This window comes from Cydia splendana, chromosome 17 (assembly GCF_910591565.1).
Source record: "Cydia splendana chromosome 17, ilCydSple1.2, whole genome shotgun sequence".
In the NCBI taxonomy this organism is placed as follows: Eukaryota; Metazoa; Arthropoda; class Insecta; order Lepidoptera; family Tortricidae; genus Cydia; species Cydia splendana.
Genome location: NC_085976.1, coordinates 3,964,207 through 3,985,858, shown reverse-complemented (window position 1 = coordinate 3,985,858; position 21,652 = coordinate 3,964,207). Strand labels below are relative to the sequence as shown.

At 37.7% G+C, this 21,652-nt stretch overlaps 1 protein-coding gene across 1 annotated transcript in view; it reads left to right on the top strand.

Annotated features, from left to right (window-relative positions):
• The first annotated feature begins 8,131 nt into the window (after positions 1 to 8,131).
• Positions 8,132 to 21,652, top strand: part of LOC134798704 (gonadotropin-releasing hormone receptor) — a 76,277-nt gene continuing 62,756 nt past the window's right edge. Inside the window, exon 1 of the mRNA XM_063771089.1 lies at positions 8,132 to 8,242. The gene's annotated coding sequence lies outside the window, so the exon portion shown is untranslated. The remainder of the gene's footprint in view (positions 8,243 to 21,652) is intronic.

Sequence of the window (21,652 nt, the reverse complement as noted above, 5' to 3'; positions counted from 1 at the left end):
GATAGATAATAAAAACCGTTATATAGTTATAACCCTAGGGATATAATTATATGACGTAACAAAGTTATATGAAAGCGATTCATTACCATCTTATACTTATATACTTATATACCTAGGTATATAAGTATAACAGGATTAATAGGTCTTTAGTTTAGTGATATAGTTATATTACTGGATTAAGTTTAGTGAAATAATTGTAGGTAGGAGTGCAGCGGTGCGGCGGAGGTATAGTTATATCCCTAGGGATATAGTTATATGCCGTATAGTACGTATTATAATCATATTCCTAGTAAGATAGTAATTGTAGGTATTAGGAGTGCGGCAGTGCGGCGGAGGTTTAGTTATATCCCTAGGGATATGGTTATATGCCGTATTATAATCATATTCTGAAAGATTGGTTACCCAGAAATGCAATACAGCTAACAAACATTACTTTGAATCATCCTATACCAAATGAAGAGTTGTCGCTGAGAGAAATATGCCAAAAATTATCGCCATTTGGTGGCCAAGGTGATTTCAAATGTTCCTGTAAAAAATCAAATACACAGTGTTCTACTAAAAGATGCGCCTGCAAGAAGCATTCAGTACTATGTAATTATAGATGTCATAATTCCGCGTCATGTAAGAACAAAAATTAAAAATATGGTGAAATACTGTTCATTTTTTCAATAGATTTTATGTATCTTGGATTGGATTTGATGTATCTTAATATTATATTGCTGCTATTTTTAAGGGTTTATGAGTCATTGCGATCGATTCACGAAAGCTGGCGCGAGATTTGACAGAATTTCAATGAAAATAGCTGTCACTCAGTAGAAATCTCGCGCCAGCTTTCGTGAATCGACCTGTACTTTTACGTAATATTGCTAAAAAGTATTACAACTAATTGCAATATTACTATCTTACTAGGAATATGATTATAATACGTATTATACGGCATATAACTATATCCCTAGGGATATAACTATACCTCCGCCGCACCGCTGCACTCCTACCTGCAATTATTTCACTAAACATAATCCAGTAATATAACTATATCACTAAACTAAAGCCGTATTATAGTTATATACCTAGTAAGATAGTAATGAATCGCTTTCATATAACTATGTTACGTCATATAATTATATCCCTAGGGTTATAACCAGCCTGATGAAGTCTACGCTCCGACCTACTCGAGCCCATGTTCAAAACCCCGAAAACTTTCAACTCGAGCTCTCTAACCGCTTTGCTTGCCTAGAGAACTTGGCTTCAGTGGACGAAATCAACGACGGGCTAGTGGAAACTGTCCACACAGTAGGGTCTAAGTTTTTTAGACCCCGCCGTAAAGATAGACCTCAGAAATTGACCGAGCAAACCTTAAACCTCATGGCTGAACGACGCTCGCTACAGTTGCAGTCTCCCGATGACGCGGAGTCATATAGGCAGCTCAATAGACGTATATCTAAGTCCTTGCGACATGATCTGCGTCTCTTTAATACTAACCGTATTAAAGAGACTATTGAGCGAAACCAAGGCTCCAAAGTGTTCGCAAAGGACAAGTCTATTGGGCAAAGCCAGCTGACAAAGCTGAAACGGGAAGATGGCAGCATAGCGTCGAGCAAAGCGGAGGTTTTAGGTGAGATCGAGAGGTTCTATGGACAGTTATACACTTCGATCGCAAAGCCCGTTGACAGCTTGGTAGGAGATCCAAGAGCCAAGCTGTCCCGACATTATACCGAAGATATCCCGGACATCAGTCTGTACGAGATTAGGATGGCCCTGAAGCAGCTTAAGAACAACAAGGCGCCGGGCAAAGACGGAATCACTTCAGAGCTTCTGAGAGCGGGTGGAACACCGGTACTTAAAGTCCTCCAGAAGCTCTTTAATTCCGTGTTGTCCGAGGGCATAACGCCTGAAACTTGGAATAGAGGCGAGGTGGTGCTGTTCTTCAAAAAAGGTGATAACAACCTATTGAAGACCTACAGACCCATCACGCTTCTGAGCCATGTCTATACGCTGTTTTCAAGGGTCATCACGAACCGTCTCGAACACAGACTTGATGACTTCCAGCCTCCCGAACAAGCCGGTTTCCGAAAAGGCTATAGTACCATAGACCACATCCATACGCTGCGGCAAGTTATACAGAAGACAGAAGAGTATAACTTGCCATTATGCTTAGCGTTTGTGGAGAAAGCCTTCGATTCGGTGGAAACATGGGCGGTGCTTGAGTCTCTTCAGCGATGCCATATTGACTATCGGTACATAGAAGTGTTGAAGTGTTTGTATAGTAACGCCACCATGTCGGTCCGAGTACAGGAGCAGAGCACGAGGGCGATTCCATTGCGAAGAGGCGTAAGGCAGGGAGACGTTATCTCTCCGAAACTGTTTACTGCCGTAATAGAAGACGCCTTCAAGCTCCTGGAATGGGAAGGACTTGGCATCAACATCAACGGCGAATACATCACTCACCTTCGGTTTGCCGACGATATCGTAGTCATGGCAAAGTCGATGGAGGAACTCAGCATGATGCTCGATGATCTCAACCGAGTTTCACAACGGGTGGGCTTGAAAATGAACATGGACAAAACGAAACTTATGTCAAATGCCAATGTTGTGCCCATCCCAGTCTCTGTTAGGAACTCGGTACTCGAAGTTGTTGACTCGTACATCTACCTAGGACAAGTAGTCCAATTAGGTAGATCCAACTTCGAGAAAGAGGTCAACCGCCGAATCCAACTCGGTTGGGCAGCGTTCGGGAAACTACGTAATGTCTTTTCGTCCGACATACCTCAGTGCCTCAAGACGAAAGTCTTTAATCAATGTGTGTTACCAGTGATGACTTACGGCTCCGAAACGTGGTCTTTCACTATCGGCCTCATCTCAAAACTCAAAGTCGCTCAACGAGCTATGGAGAGGGCTATGCTCGGAGTTTCTCTACGTGATCGAATCAGAAATGAGGAGATCCGTAGACGAACTAAAGTCACCGACATAGCCCACCGGATTAGCAAGCTGAAGTGGCAATGGGCAGGCCACATTGCACGCAGAGAAGATGGCCGATGGGGTCGAAAAGTGCTCGAGTGGAGACCACGGACTAGCAAGCGCAGCGTAGGACGTCCACCCACAAGATGGACAGACGATCTTGTTAAGGTCGCCGGAAGACGCTGGATGCGGGTCGCTTCCAACCGGCACGTATGGAGGTCCAAGGGGGAGGCCTATGTTCAGCAGTGGACGTCTTATGGCTGAGATGATGATGATGGTTATAACTATATAACGGCTTTATCTATCTTACTGCGACATATATACTATTTACCAATAGAGTATCAACATAATAATGACCAAATTCGATGCCTATGACAACTAAAACTTCATATTTCTATTCACCCCTTTCGTGTGTCTATCGACCCCGTTTTAAGGATATGGAGAAAACACGTAGTTTTCTTTGATTTTCTCTGAATTGGGTGGGTCAAAATTGATTTCACAAATGCTTAATTGAAGAACTAACCAAGGCTCATAAAATGATGTCTAAATTTTTACTTTTATCATTTGGATTATTGGCGAAAATCGGCCTCGAAGTTGAAAATCGTGTCTTTTCACCCCGTTTGACGGTATTTAATTTTATTTGTAATGATTAAGAGATTTTTTTTCCGGAAAACGTCCTGGGAGGGTTCAGAAGATTCATACCTACGTAATTGTGTTATTGCAAAAATATAAGGAAAATGAGGAAGTTGTCTGTTCAAGCTAATTTGTTAGACGTGTCTGTCAGGGGAGTATTTTCCTGTCAGACCCTTTAGGGTGAATTAATTGCATTACTAGAAACCTCAGAAGCGAGTAAGATGAATGGTTAGTTTTACTTCTGGATATCAATTCCATTTTCTATCGAAAATTTTACAAAACAATTGTTATATATCATTGTCATAATTACGTACTTATTAAGTAATACAAAATATGATGCAATATTTTAAATACCATATAAAATATTTTTTATCATTGCCTGCCTCGTTTTACTTTTTTTCTCGTCTCTTGAACATTACTCAGGAAATCCTGTCTTAGTTTTTATTATTATTTAAGATATAAAATTACGGCGTGGCATTCGTATGTGTGGTTGATACGCATAAACAACGCCGAATATACATAAATTATATGAAATATCTCGCATTTCTGCGTGAAAAACATGATGTAAATATCTTATTTCACTATATTAAAAAAATATGGCGTGGCATTTAAATGTGTGGTTGATACGCTTAAACAACGCCGAGTATATAAATTATATGAAATATTTCCCATTTCTGCATCCAAGATCAAGATTTCCACGGATGTGTAAGAAATCGCGTGGCACCCGTTGACTGTTAAATGTGGTAGGCCAGTGTAAACACGTCCTAATTGACATACGCTGAATGAAATTTTCAACACATTAATCGCTAACGTCATTAATAAAATTTATCTTTTCGTGGAACTCGAATATACAAGACATTAGTAGTGACAAAGGGTGCATTTCGCTGAATTTGTTTTTCCTTCTTCTATTTTTATTCACTGCAATGAAACTGTTTCGTATTTTTAGATTTTCGTAGCCGAAATTTTCAATATAGAACGCGTGTGTCACAGACTGACGTCCATCCACATGTTACTGGCATTTAGTTACGTTTCATAAGACCTTTAAGTAAGAAAGATTATTACAAGTTGCCTTATAATTTTGAAATTTATTAAATAAAAAAGAAGAAAAGAAGAAGATGCGTTTTAATAAAAAAAAAAAAGTATACGTTGAACGTTCTGAGACCGCCGAAAACTACACTACCTACCTGTTATTAAATTTTTGAAGTGAAAACTTCTTTAGCGGCGCTGTGCACTTTTTGAGGTGGGGAAAAAATGATAAACTCGAGACAGCGTAAGGCGTAACGCGTAAGGCGTCTCTCCTCTCTTTCTACCGCGCGGCGAATATGTATATGCCTGAAGCCTGCTGTTTCATTTAGGCGGCGCAGTGCGCTTGCGTGATGTGTGACGGACAATGTCATTGTTTTTTTATTTAAATGCCATCTAGTGAGATTCCCTCAAACTGGTATTAATATACCTAACTGTAGTACCAGTAGTACTTACAGTGATGTGCTTAGGGGTTTCAAGTAATGCGACGATACAACGCTAGATGGCGTTAACATCAATTACACATAGTGCTGCAGACATTTTGATAGTTATTAATATTTTGAGTTACAATGTCGTTGAGTTTTCACTTCTGCCGGCACTCCCGGAGTGCAACCCGTTGTTTTTTTTGTTATCTAGGTTACAGAATCGTACCAGAACGTCGTTCTTGCACGTCTTGTTTAGAGTGCAGTGAACGCGCAACGCAACGTGTGGCGTGCGAGGAGGCGCCTAATTACTTTGAAACTTGAAGCGGAAAATTAAAGAACTTCACAACATCATTCAAAAGACATGGAGTGGAGTAACAACTCATTTTTGTGCAAAACAGGTAATAGAGAACCATATACGTACAAAACTTTAGATAAGCGCATTGCGCATCCGCTGATAAAAATCAAAATACAGTGTGGAAAAATCGAGTGCCACATGGATGGCAACTACCTTAAATATTGTAAATAGCACATTTTGTGTAAAGGAGACTTTCCTTTGTTTTTAAAAACAATAAATTCTGCATTTAAGGATTTATGAAAAATCGCTTGCCTCAGTCGGGACTCGAACCGGTCAAGTGTGATAAAAAATAACGTGCCGTATTTTATGATGCAGATTGAAAAGGGTTACTGATAAGGTTCATTTTTCTCTAAATAACAAATACAATCAGAATAACGGAATGCCATAAAAATTGATAACTAACACATTTGACCGGTTCGAGTCCCGACTGAGGCAAGCGATTTTTCATAAATCCTTAAATGCATTTAAGGAAATGCAGAATTTATTGTTTTTAAAAACAAAGGAAAGTCTCCTTTACACAAAATGTGCTATTTACAATATTTAAGGTAGTTGCCATCCATGTGGCACTCGATTTTTCTACCCTCTATACATTAATATAATTGTTCTACTTTACTCTATACTCGTATTAATATCTCATTGTGTGAAATTACTTACTGTCATATGGAATATTTTTTTATACAATAATACTACCTGCTAATGATACAAGTTGGTTAGGTAAGGTGGTGGTACTAGTGCTCGACATGCTAATGCCCAATAGATGACACCCTGCTGTCACCTCTATTGACAATGACTTAAGTTTCAAGATGACATGTATTGGGACCGAGCACCAGTACCACCACCTTACCGATATGGTTTGACTTAATACAAATAGCCATAAACAGAGCTATTATCAAAAATTGAGCCACAATAAAAACATAAATTGCGAATATTTATTCAATAAACGCAATTTATGGCAGGTACCTAATGATTTTCTTTTAATTTCCCTTGAAACGAATCATTCATCAGTCTTTCATTTCCGACAGCGATTAAGCTCCATACTTACATTACATTTATCACACGGTTTTCTGTCTTCTACTGTTTTTATACCTAGTTATGCTTTAGTTATATTTACATTTTTCAGTATTAAATTTAAATAAAAATACCGGTGTTTAAAAAATATGTAGATATGTACATAATTATAAATGTAGTTCTATCTTTACTAATAAAAATGTGTCCTTAGTATGTAAGCTTTACTAATAAAAATGTGTCCATGTGTCACGTAATAAATAAAATATTCATATTCATAATCTGCCCTGTTAGGCCACCAAACGAAGGAAAATCAGGGGAAATAATTCGTGTATGAGCGAATTTTGGCATAGTTGTAGGTATGTTTGGCATAGGATAAACAGCGTGTCTAGACAGGAAATATGAAATAAGATACGCTGTTTTGCCGTAGCAGAGTGCCTAGCCAACATGCCAATCGTTGTCGCTCCGTGGCGAACGAAACGGCAATGAGTCTGTCGCACTAATATGGAAGAGTGATAGAGAGAGATGACTACGCTACGGAGCGTAAACGTTGGGCATGTTGGCTAAGTACCCAGGGCAGTGTCGCTTACGACATTATACATATCTTTAAATGGTTATTTTTATATTTTTACAGATAAGTAGGTAGGTACCTATACGAAAAATTATGAAGTACCTACCTTCGTACACATATGTTCGTATACAACTTTTGAACGGCAAAGTTAATTTGTATTAAAATTATGAAAACGTAACGCATTATGCACGGAAGCCGTACGTAACATCGTTTGTCGTTGCTTTAAAGTGTATGTACTTTATTATCTGAATTTCACACAAAAACCAGTGAAACTAATACACGTATAGGTACAAAACAATCTTGTCGGTTTGTTTACATGTATTTTATTAGCGTCTGGCTTACAAGCTTAGATCTACCTACGTAGACGGCTATTTTAATGGCCCCCTCGACTCCTATCACCTCTGCTAGAATATGTATAGCGTTTTATGGCCTAGCTGAGGGTTTATCCCAACAATAAATTTACACAAGAGTCGGTAAATAACACCAAAAATAGTGCCCACCTCACCCTCTACAATGACTAGTGCCTATAATGAATCAACATAACATTTAACTAAATGTAACAATCAATATAACCTTTAAATAAATTAATTAATTTAATGTAAATGTAAGAAGCAATATAATATTTAACTAAATGTTATATTGATTCTTTATAGGCATTGCACATTGTAGAGGGTGAGATGGTCACTATGAGATTATTAACTCATTTACATCAAATAAATTTTCTCTTCATAACTACATAAGGTGGTGGTACTGGTGCTCGACGCGGTCCCAGTACATGTCATTTTGAAACTTAAGTCATTGTCAATAGAGGTGACAGCGGGGTGTCATCTATCACGCATGTCGAGCACTAGTACCATCACCTTAGTTGTAAAAAATAATTCCAGTAATAACTATAAAAGTATTTAATATTACGCACCCAGCATTATACGGTGTCAAGTGAAAAATTCTAGAATTATCGCTTAAGCCCATTGGAAAAGAATCCAAAAAGCAGCTGAAAAAATATTGGAAAAGTTAGTTGTAACAAGTGTTCGAGAGAACTGTTGTGCGGAAAACGGCGTAGATGCGTTTCATGGCAGTCTTGTGCGGGAGATAGGAGCGGCGCGACGTGTCCGCGCATCTGTTCAAATCTTACTGTTCGCGGGAAAAAGTTTCTACTGTGTTCTGCTATAACGGGGATTTTGCGAGTGACAAAAGTGGATGACTTTACAATGACTTTGAAAGTGTGTGAAAAAAATTTGTAGAGTTGGAAACTTCAATCACGAGTGGAGGAAGGTGAGTGAACTCAAAATAGTTATAAGTTAGTTTAATGAACTTATTAATAAAATACAAATCACAAAAAAACTATATAAAAAAATATATATGTATACGGTTAGTATTAGCATTAAATACTTAGAAAATATTGAACGTAGTTTACGGAAGTTAGTTAAAATCAAGTGGAAAACTAACGGGAACATTAAAAGTATCTTAATGGAAATTACCGTGGTATTAGAAAAACATTAAATATGATTATTCCGGAAGAAGTATGTAGTATACTTTATACTCAACTTTTTCTAATGGTCATTGTTACGTTCTTTTGGGTCAGTTTTTAAATCCTACTTTTATTAATTTCATAAGAAATGTTTTTCTTGTTGTTTATCTGTACCATCAGCCAGGGGACAATAAGTAACCAAGTTTGCAGTACCGTTAAGTATTCCTTCTTTGCTCCAAAATTAGCTCCGAAATTCTAAATTTAATTTAAATTTTAAAATTGTTTTATTGTGGTAGGTATGATAACATACATGCCGATTTACGTAAAGTACATCAGCATTACTAATTACTATCATATTGTAACACATAAATGAGGTTGTGATATAGTATTTACGAGTAATCATATTACAAAAAGTGTTCGAGCAGAATTTCCCAGTGGGGAGCAAAGTAGGCACATATTATTACGGTAGGACTATTATATTGGAAGATTGTATCAACTAACTACAGGCCTAAGGCGCTTATTACACTGCCGTCGCATGTCTTTGCGAAGTACGAAGCGACGAATTCGCGGGCGGCAACGACGGTACGATGGTGCGGTTTTCTACGTATCTTCGCCTGAAGCTCTCGCTGAGCGCCGAATCGCGTTTATGAACAACCGAATGCGCACCGCGTCTCCGACCAAACGCACGAATCGTCGTGCGATTCACACCTAACTGCCGTATTCGAACTTCAAGATATTCACAAGAGACGACACGTGCTAGATCCATTCTAGATACGTTATAGTTTAGATATCAACTAGTTCTCTTTTGCAGCGCAATTCGGGCAACCATGTCACTTTTACGTTAGATAGAGTAAGATATCTATTAGATGTGAATTGGATCTCTAAGTCATATCCTGTGGCAACCGTTCAACAGTATCTCCAGAATCGCGCAAATGTCAAATTTGACAGGTTAGATCTTAAACATATCGTTATCGTATCTTGTTGATATCTAAAAGATGTCTAATAGATGTCTATTTCAAAATCCGAATCGGGCCGTAAGCACGCGGAGAGGTGGAGCCAATGTTAAAATTTTGTGGCTGTGAAGTGCTACGATCACAAGCGGTTTCATATTAAACTGGAAAAGCGGCTAGCCGCGCGGTTAGCCGCCCCTGCGGTTAACAGCTAGTGCGTTATGGCCCTTATGCCATGTGGTTTTTGCATACACATTCTACATTCTACAGAAGAAACTAAAAAATCGCAGCACCGGACGTCGCTCCGAAGTGCGAAGCAGTGTGATAAGGACCTATCCCTAGCTTCCCAGCGTGGCCGATGATAGAAATAGATGGTCAACCCAAAGACGCAATAACGTTGATTAATAGTTATGGGTAAGCTTAGTCTTCAAAGTCAGTAAAGCTCTGACATGTGAAATCACTTATCTTTCAACCACAAATTTGTTCTCTTGAGTCTCTCGCATGTGTCTCGAGAAGATATTATATATATATATATATATATAGGCCTCCTCATCGATTTCGATGACGGCGACCTCAGCCATTACGGATTATGCCTGTTATGGGCCCGAATGTGGCTGGCCAGGCCGAACTTGGTCTTAAAAACTCTTCTGCAGGTGTTACAATAGAGTTGGCCAGACTCGTTGTACGTGTATACGCGTAAGAGGGCTTCGGCCTCTCTTTACGTTGTTGACGTTTGGCATCTAAGATGTTGAGGCGGTTTTCCTCAAACGATTTGATGCAGTTAAAGATGGTCGACCGCCAAGATGACCTGTCTGTAGCAAGCTCCTCCCAACACTCAGGGTCGATGTTGCAAGCGTTAAGGTGTCGTTTGCGTTATAAGGACGTGCTTATAACGCAGATGCTGACCGCCGTGCTTCCTCTTGCTTTCCACCAATATAACGGTATATTAAAATAAGTTACATATTAGTATTTGTATACCTGACATGAATAAGATATGGATCACGCGAAACTGTCCAAAAGGAATTAATTCGCAATTATTAAGTATACAACGTGTAGTTTTGATACGAGCTCATATTAAAAGGGTAGTTAGTATAGGCCTTCATAAATTTCAAATGGTTAAATAAAATGGCTCAAAGAAATCAAAAAATAATTGCACTCTATTAGTAATAATATATAACTTTTCATAGCACTAAAACAGCCTACGCCTTGTTTTAGTTTGCGGTTATATTTTAAAATACACGCTGAAAAAATGTTTTCTTTAACTTTATTATTAATTACGCTGCTTTAAATTTAAAGACAAAACATCTGGACCACTGATGTAACTGTAAATATGTTAGTAAGGTCACAGTCTAGCTTTATTCGATGACTAATTAATTACAAAAATGCTCTGTAATACATTAAGTAAATATTATTTGTTATGCAGTGTCTAAACAACAGCGTTGAAAAGCTTAGAAGTAAATAGTACATTATCGTGTTGTTAAAATGGCCTTGCTATCTGGCCTGTTGAGATTTTCGACCATTAAAAATGCATCACGGCAACTCTATAACATTTATCATAAAACTAAGATAGTTACGAATGTTGTCAATATATACATTTATGTTTTGTATTGAAAATGTATTCCGATGTTTGACAACGTTCCTTTTTGATACACAGACAAATCCTATTATTCGACAAATCCTAAGTGACAATTTGAGATACTCATTCACATTATTGTAGGTACATTTTGATAATAATATAACTTCTAAATTAAGGTGGTTCAAAAAACATTTTTTTTATTTTCCTACGGGGCTGATAAAATATACCAAGTTTCGTAACTTTATCTCAACTACAACGGGGTGCTCAACCACTTTGAAATTTTGTATGTTGTATGAAACCCAAAAAAAAGTATTTATTATTCAGAATTTTATTTAATTATCTGTGTTCACACTATTTGCACATGTTATTTATACGTTTTAAAGTAGAAAAAACATTTTTATTTCTATTTTTTATAATTTTTCAAAAGTAAGATTTTTTTAATTTCACTTTAAAAAATCATAAAAATAGAAATAAAAATGTTTATTTGCTTAATAACTTTTAAATCACACTTTCTAATAATGTCAAAGCTACTACTTACATAAAAATCTCAAAAAAATATAATTTATTTTTTTTGGATTTCATACAACTTTGAAAATTTTCAAAGTGTTTGAGCACCCCCTTGTAGTTGAGATAAGATTACAAAACTTGGCGTATTTTTTCAATATAATAAGTGTAACAAAATGAGGGCGTGCCGCTTCTTCTAGCTAGAGTTTGAATTTTTCCCATACAAACGTAAACCACCCTATTCTAAATGTAGGAAATAATAATATGATTACGTACTAGAATTATGTTATTTCAAAATATAAACCTGCAAAATATATGGATATATGAACATGAACAATAATAATATTAAATGAAACAACTGAACCGCTAATTCCTACCGGTATAGGTACCTAAGGAATTTTTATTTTGTTATTCTGATTTCAAACTGCTTTGCCCCCAGATATTACTTTTATGGGATATGTCATTATCTAGCAGCAACAGATAAAATTCAAAAATTTAATCTGTAAGTAGGCCTCAAGGGCGCTTTTACAGGACGTCTTTCGGTTGTGATGATGAAAACCATCCTTCCGATATAGAAACTTTTAATAAGCCTATGCCTTACTTCATTTAAGTAATTTTCGAGAAATAATTGGGACTCGACCTTTCTCGTTAACTTACTGTTTTATCTCGAGGGGTATTACTCGCCTACGCCACAATTCGGCCCTGAGACTTACGGATCTAACCATGGAGAATGTATATTATATATTAATATATTTTTAACTTTATTGACCGAGCCTTAGCGAAGGTCTCCGCCGTTTAAGTTTGGGCAAAAATGCTTTTGTATGTTTATATTAGATTTACATTTCTTTTTTTATTTACAATATAAATTATGTCCGGATGTTCTCATCTACAGGTCACAATTCTCAATCGTATTTTGTGAAATTTTGTGAGCATGTTCAATAATCAAAATTTTATTTCGTGATTCAGGTTTTGGATTCTTTGTAAATGGCGGAGCCTTACATTTATTCAGTTTTAAGCTAGTGCTAAGCTAGAGTGCTATGCTCGCGAGGTCTATAGCTTACAGAACCATTAGTTATAAATGTTATAATATTATACCGAAGGTCACCATTGCAGCTTGAGCAATGCTTTTGTATGTAGGTAGCTAATTAATAATGTGTAGTGTGAAGCGTAGGTATACTCACTATACTTACGTTTCTTAATAAATGCATTTAGCTCTGTATCTTTAGGTATTTAAATAAATGTAAACAAACAATTTGTTCATTTTCAGGTGGTTTTAACATTTTATTGATTAACCAACCAAATAAAAAACCCGCATGGATCAGTCAATGAACAACCAGACTTTCCTCCATTATTTGATCATATAACGTTTTCATCTAGCCTAAACTGGCTTAAGGACCCAATTGAGGGTAGATTTTGTTTACTTTTATTTAAATACCTAAAGATACAGACTATAGGAAATCGTACAGTGTCACGAAATTATCTGCATTCTATTTTTACGCCTTTAAATGTATCAATCACATTATCATAACGTTCATAACAATTCACCGTTTTCAATATCAAAGGAACGCACCTGTTTTGTCTTAATAAAAAATATTCCTTCCATATTAAAATGAAATTCGGAAGTTATTTTTAGGATTATAATTTCAGCTTTAGATCGTTATCTCGTCACAGGGCGTTGGCCAAAATCATGTTAGGTATGTATTTTTTTAAATATTATTATTATTTGTATATCTTTCCCACCACGGAACAATGGTATTCCGGACTATTGGGAGGCGTGCGCGGAGCCGAAGCCAACACGTAGAGGCCCTTTTGACACTTTTATGAAATGTAAGGGGTACACCGAGCGGATGCTGCCCTTTCCCGTGTCATGGGACGCACGCAGAGAGCACCCGCCAGGGTGTAACGGCTATTGAGAGTTGATGGATAAAATGAACTAGGTTATTGGGTGAAAGCGATGGACTAACGGCTCGATTCGGAAAATGAATTAGATTTCTACTAGACTTCAACAAGTTACGATACGGATAATTTAAAGATATTTGTAAGATACGAGTAGATATGTCAAATTTGACGTTTCCGCGATTCTGGAGGTCCTCTTGAACGATTTCGACAAGTTATGACTTAGATATCCAAGTCACATCTAGTCGATATCTAATGTAGATCTAGTTGATCTCTAAATCGTCTCAAGATCTTGTGATTATCTCGAAATCCGAATAGGCCTGTAAGTACTGAGCTATGGGGTAAAAAACCTGACGCCTGCCTAATAAAACGGTATGCAATTTTATTTCCGGCAGACGGTGACTCGCCCTCACAAGATGGGCCCCCACATTATTATTATTATTATTTGGAGCCTATCGAGTCCCACTGCTGGGCAAAGGCCTCCCCCCAATTTCTCCTGAGATTTCTTTCCAATGCTGTATTTTTTTATTTTATAAATTTAGCTTTATTCATTTGTGTAGTGCGGGGAACACAGCCAGTGATACAAATCCGGAACACCGTGGGTCAAACACATTTCATTTTAGAGAAAGGTCACTTCTGTGGCCAATACAATAAAAGTTAACGATTCTGGTACTTAAATATTCATATTTACTTATTTGAGTATTAAGTCCTTAAAAATGTATCCCACTTGTAAGGATGGAGGCGTAAAAAATTGCTTTAGATTTCCTTAACTTCGTGATGTCTAATACAGGAAATACGCGGATAAGTTAAGCATACTATAGTCTGTTCGGAACGAGAATAGTCGTCGAATGTATCTGGGCCCTGTACATTCCACGACTCTTCTCTTCCCGAACATATATGTATTGCCTAAAATATTAAATGATTTGCCAGAAGATACTAGAGTAAAATATGTAAACGGGAAAAATACAAAGTTATTAAGATACACTTGTTACAATGTAAGTAATGTAACGACTTTAGTCACATATATTAAGAATTTTTGTTATTATAAGATAGATATATAGATTCAGAGTGGGAGCCCGAAAACTCAAATCGGGGACCTGGCAGACCCTGCCGGCGATGGCGGGATGAACTAGACTCCTTCTTAAAGGAGTGGCCAGACATAGCACTGGACAGAGATTTGTAGAGAACTTGGGGGGAGGCCTTTGCCCAGCAGTGGGACACGACGGGCTCCAAATAGTAATAATAATAAGATAGATATATATTATCATGTTATTTTCGCTAACTCCCCATCGGCACACAAACCTCCTCAAGGTTATGCCCACGATGAGTCTTGTAATAATAATAACTTACCTGCTTATTCAATAAAAAAAACAGACCCTTTAAATTGTGTATGACCCACATCCGCCCTTAAGCGATTAAGGTCTAACGGCTCGGCCACGACATCGAGCGATTGCGACGGCGGGAGCGATAACCATAGGTTGGAGCGTGACACAGCGATCGGACCTTTCGCTCCAACTGGTTATCGCTCCCGCCGTCGCAAGTCGCTCGATGTCGTGGCCGAGCCATACTAAGGTTAGTGTGATCGCAGGATTCGTAAGCTCGTCGTAGTAATTAATAACGACAACAGCAAACTTTAAACTGTTTTAATGGAATTTTCTATTCATTGATCATTTATCTCTCAAATCTGTGACGTCGAATATTAAACCTTATTATCTCCAAAATAGGTCTCTAATTTCCACGACGGAAGTTTATAATTTGTGTGCAAGTCACGCATTAAAATATGATTTATAATCCGTCAGCTTCGATGCCGTTATTTTAATGAAAAGTCCCCTGTTGTGTCAAAACTCAACCTAAATATTAATGACTTTTCTAAATTGCTAAACTAATTTTCAAATAGATTTAGTCAATCTCTATAGTAACGAAAAAACAATGACATCGAAATTCGTGGAGATCAAAAGTCTTTGTCCATCACTGCAACAGACAATATCGATTAGATATGTCAGTGTCAAAAATGTGCGGTTTCTTCAAACAAACGTCACTTTTGACACTGACGCATCTAATCCGTCATCGTTTCTAGATCTATTAATTGACGTATCTTAAAGTTCGAATCGGGCAGACACTATAATAATGTAGACTAGACTAAGAAGAAGGAAAAATCGGGAATTATTGCTCGAAAAGTCGCCAAAGTGACGCGAACATACGAGGAGAGTCTTTTCAAAAGGGCTTATTTCTTTATGGACACCATAAGCCCTTTTGAAAAGACACTCCTCAAACGCTCTTTTATTTATACACTATTGTTATTGCTTTTCCGTATCGAAAGCCATTTAGTTTACTTTTGTGCACATTTCGCAGCGCGCTGCTTGGATTCCATTTATTATAATCTTTCATTTTGTAGGTACACGAACATGTATTTAGATAAGACCTTTTTAGGGTTCCGTACCTAAAGGGTAAAAACGGGACCCTATTACTAACACCCCGCTGTCCGTCTGTCTGTCACCAGGCTGTATCTCATGAACCGTGATAGCTAGACAGTTGAAATTTTCACAGATGACTTATTTCTGTTGCCGCTATAACAACAAATAATAAAAAGCACGGAACCCTCGGTGGGCGAGTCCGACTCGCACTTGGCCGGTTTTTGTATTTGTTACATTTTACCAAGCCTTGTATTAAGGGGGTATTGGCAAGTTGGGACTGAAATAACATATGACCACCTACGCAAATATTTGTTATCGCGTCCGTTTTTCTGATTACGGTAGCATTGTTGTCCCTAGACGGTCTTACAAATAAGTTTCTGTTTTTCCTCTACAGTGCAAATACAATGCATGTTGTGCAGTAGGTATATTTCTTTATAGAAGCCTTTATAGGGTTGAGTGGGGGAAAGGAGGGGAGGCCTTTGCCCAGCAGTTGGACACTAATTTTAAACTAGGCTAACAAAAAAAAAGCCGTCTTCGTATCAAACGTCCACTGGCTGTGGTAGGCTCTTCGGGCACCCGGTTAAAGAATAATTTAAACCTCCTAACTCACCCACCTCGATATGATTTAAATCAGGAGTTAGATGTGCAGAACAGGAAAAATGTATGTATGTATGTAAACACTTTAATGCACATAAGACAGATCACAAACACAATAAAAACAAAATATATAGAATGTACAAAGGCGAAATATATAAGCTTTTAATTTATTACGGAAACTAGTGTATTACAATATTAATGACCTTGAATTTGATGCTTCATAAATTAAAGAGTAATTATTTAAAAATTTGCACGTGTAAATTGTTAAATTGTAGGTAACCAATTGTAATCGAATAGTTTGCGGAAAAATACAACGAATGCAACGGCCATGCAAATGCGAATGGCCCAAATGGATTATTGTAGAAAAAAAAGACACCAAATTGAGTACAACAAATAAAAAGTCTGATTGTCAAGGCCCAAAATAAATACCTATACACCGTAAAACCGTTTCCCAAATTTTCAAGTTAGATTGAAAGATATAAAAACGTCGCTGCCAACTGCCAGATCGCCTTCATTAATAAGCTTTAAATGGTAGCTTATTGAGAACACTTAAAAGCTTTGATGAGTTTATCGAGTACGAAACAAGTTCCTACCTACCTACCTAAACTTAAAATACTAACCTAACCTTTATAAAATATTACAAATCAAATTTATACTTTTTTAAATATATAAATTGTGACTTAGGATACTACCTATGCATTATTATAAATAAAGGAATTATGAAATATAATAAAACACCACTATAAACACCACACACCACACCAGAACATCAATATAAAAAAATATATAATCAGCAACAATTGGTATGTTCTCAGGCACGCGATATGCTTTGTGTTCGTGAAAAGAAATCAACGGACAAAGGTTTTAATAATAAAAAGTACTCCGCTTTCTTTTCTAGAATTGTTGTGCGAATAGAGATCAAGGCATTATTATGAGTCTTAAGTCGTCCCCAGTAAGTAAAATGCTAAGCATGTAAAGATAAAGGGAGACTGGCAAAATGCTGCATATTTACTTCTGCCGTTTTAGTAGACGCGCTTTATGAATTGTTTGGATTGTTATCGAGTTCCGCTAGTTGCGTTTCTTTTCTCATAATGTCAAACGAAGGATACTAATATGTTGCATAAAATGTATTGTCATATTTTACTTTTGAATAGCAACACTTGGCAGAATCATCATTTCGCAGAATTAGTTTCATGGCATACTGTTGTTTCGCACAATCTTGTAAAGATTAATACTGCAAAGGCATAATGTCAATTTGAAGAATAATCCTATAATCGAATAATTGTTTTGCCAAAAATTGCGTCGCATAATATTTACTTGGCATACTGTCTTTTCGCACAATTTCCCTAGGCAGAATAATTCATTGGCATATTAGTGTTGATGAGAATAATATTTTCCGTACCCTACTCCACCAATGAACACCTACTCCAACAGTTCCTATTGAGCAGGGATCGCAGTTCTAACCTAACCTAACCTACACTTCTGGCAGCAATTCCTTGTGTGTAGGGGTCGCAGTCCTAACCTAACTTAACCTACAGTTCTGGAAGCAGTTTCTTTTGTGTAGGGGTCGCAGTTCTAACCTAACCTACAGTTCTGGAAGCAGTTCCTTTTGTGCAGGGGTCGCAGTTCTAACCTAACCTAACCTACAGTTCTGGAAGCAGTTTTTTGTGAGTAGGGGTCGCAATTCTAACCTAACCTAACCTACAGTTCTGGAAGCAGTTCCTTTTGTGTAGGGGTCGCAGTTCTAACCTAACCTAACCTACAGTTCTGACAACAATTTCTTTTGTGTAGGGGTCGCAGTTCTAACCTAACCTATAGTTCTGGCAGCAAGTCCTTTTATGTATGGGTCGCAGTTCTAACCTAACCTAACCTAACCTACAGTTCTGGAAGCAGTTTCTTTTGAGTAGGGGTCGCAGTTCTAACCTAACCTACAGTTTTGGAAGCAGTTCCTTTTGTGTAGGGGTCGTAGTTCTAACCTAACCTAACCTACACTTCTGGAAGCAGTTTCTTTTGTGTAGGGGTCGCAGTTCCAACCTAACCTAACCTACAGTTCTGGCAACAATTTCTTTTGTGTAGGGGTCGCAGTTCTAACTTTACCTAACCTATAGTTCTGGCAGCAATTCCTTTTATGTAGGGGTCGCAGTTCTAACCTAGCCTAACCTGTAGTTCTGGCAGCAATTCATTTTGTGTAGGTTCAGTCAGCGACATGAGTATTATGCGGTAACAATTTTGGCAGAACTTTTATTCTGATAACATTCTGCGAAATTCAAGTCTGCAATATGAGCAATATGCCATAATAAATTCGGTGGAATGTAATTTATAAAGAAAGCCGAATATCACCGCTATACAAAGGGAAGGGAAAGAGGACCGATATCGATGCATATAGACCCGTAGCGATTATCCCGGTGATTGCCAAAATATTTGAGCACGGCCTAAGTTCTAGGTTGACCGGATTTCTCGTCACAACCAATGCACTGTCCAATAGACAATATGCGTACCGGAAAGGGCGTTCAACAACCACGTTGACACGGGCCGTGGTCCGTCAGATACTGGAGGCCCGCGAGGATAAGAACCAAGTCGCCGTCCTCTGCTGCGACCTGTCTAAGGCGTTCGACGTCGCGGACCATAACCTCCTTACTGACAAACTACGGCACTATGGGTTAGGAGGTCCCGCGTTGGCGTTGATGGCGGACCTGCTGCGAAACAGGAAACAGGTTGTTATGGCTGACAGTGGCCGCGTACGGTCTGACGCAGTGGTAACAAGTATGGGCGTCGCTCAAGGTTCGTCAGTATCGAATATACTCTTCTCTTTACTGTTGAATGACCTGCCCAATGCTATCGACTGTGGAGAGACTTTCATCTATGCTGACGATGTTGCGGTTGTTGTGCATGCCGCGTCATATGAGGAGCTGGAAACAAAGCTAAATGTGACGGCCGAAACAATAGCAAACTGGTTTAGTATCAATGGTCTCATACTAAATACTCAAAAAACTCATCTCATTAATTTTGATCTGTCCGGGCGCCAAATGAGATCATTATCAGTGCTAGCTAAGGGTGATATGATTGAGCAGGTCACTAACTCACCATTTTTGGGATTTGAGCTAGACAGCGGACTCACCTGGAGTTGTCACATAAATAAGGTGTGCAATAAAATCGCGACAGCATGCTTCGCGTTAAAACGACTTGCACGGGTCCTGCCGGTGGAAACGGTCTGTGCCTGCTATTTCGCTTCGGTACACGCGCACCTGCAGTACGGGGTAGAATTTTGGGCGGGGGCCGCGGAGTGGGAGAGAGTGTTTCGGCTTCAGAAGCGTGCAGTACGTGCTATAGCGCGCGTCCCACAAACTGTTTCTGCGAAACCAATATTTAAAAGCCTAGGTATTTTGACGTTACCTTCGCTTTTAATATTACAAATAGCTGTGACCACACGAGGTGAAGTTGGAGTCCACCCCGATTAGTAACGAGTTTCATCGAAGGTACGAAACCCGAAGCGCGCGCGCCGGAAAACTACCCCTCGTACCATCCAGACTTGCGAAATCAAAAAAACTCGCGCACGTCATGGGTCGCAAGGTTTATAATCACCTCCCAAGCGAAATAATTGCTGCTCCTAGTGCGTCAGTATTTAGAACAAAATTGAAAAACTGGCTTGTCGAGCAGGCCTTCTATAATCATAACGAGCTATTTTGCTTTAATGTAGGATAAGATTATACATATCCTGTTGTACTGTATTTTTTGTGTTAAATTGTAAATTATGAATATTATATACATTATGTACATATGTACTTAAGTGTTAAATTTATTGTGACATGTAATATGATATTACCAATAAATATGATTATGATTATGCTACATACAATTCAGCGTATGTAAAATCGACGATATTAGTATTCTGCTATTCAAAATTCTGCCAAATGAATGTTATGCGACATGACAGTTATGCTAATTATACAATTATGCAAAAGTATCATTCAGTTAAAAATGTTTCTGCGAAACCTGCTATGCGAAGTGTATTTCGGACTATCAATATTATGCGAGATAAAGGGAAGCCCAAACGGAGCTAGGCTGCGACGCGGACGCAAAGCTATTGCAAACAACAAACCACGAGAGAAATCATTCAAACGATCGTAAACAAATAAATTTCTAAAATAGCATAACTATGAATAAGTTGGATTAAAAACACCATAAAGCCCTTTGGGACAACAGAGCGTGCATAATAACCATTATACAGATACTCGTAATCATTATGAAACTTTGAATATCTTCACAAAGGCCGAAATTACATTTAGGTTGTTTGAATTGGCCTCCTGGGAGCGCGCTGCCCTTATAGGTCCATTTATTCAAATCTTGACAGATCGTCAACATTCACATGAAAAACATAAGGCACCCTTCCTTCTTCCTCTTTTTGTTCATTGAACAAAAACTATCGCGAGAGAACCCGGAATGCAAAAACAGTTTCTAAAAGCGAGTATCCACGGTCGACGTAAAACCTACACATACGATATCAAATATGCATACCAATTTCGAGCCTTATATCAATGGAATAAAGTACGAAATATAAAAATATATTTGTGCCGACTGTAGGAGAGCAACCGTTTTTAAACCTTAAAACATCAGAACCCGTATTCAAGCTGGTACATACATTACATGTATGTATAAATTTTATAATATATCACTCATAAAAGCCTACGCTTGCAATTGGATGGCTCCTGAATATTTATACATAATCTTTAGAGGCCTGTAAATTTTATTTAACGACATGCGGGCAGATAAAATAATATTATTATTACCTACTGTCTCTTTACATATGGGTTTACTTCGGATATTATAGCGTAATCAAAGAAAAACGTTTAGGATTAAATAAATCTTATTTGGATAATTAAGCATAACAATTTTTAGAGCCTTTAAAAGACTCGACAGTTTAATTACAATACATATACAAATAAGAATTTGCACTTTAGATACATCATAAAAACAATCTTGTTGTTGTGTCTGTTAATTTCATGCCCTAAGTAATCACTTAGATGAAATCGATTGAATCACAAAATAACCTATCACTTGAAGAACTGCGTTCTTATATGTATTCCAAATTTCAATTTTAACGGTTCCGATTGTGCGATACTTATCACTCTTATCAGTATCAAAAAGTTTAAAGTATATAAATGTTTATATATAAATAAAAATGCGAAAATTATAAGAGATAAATATAAATAGGTTTGACAGGGGTGATCCAATGTCCTGAAAATCAGTATAGACTGAGGTTCCTGTTAAAATTTAAAT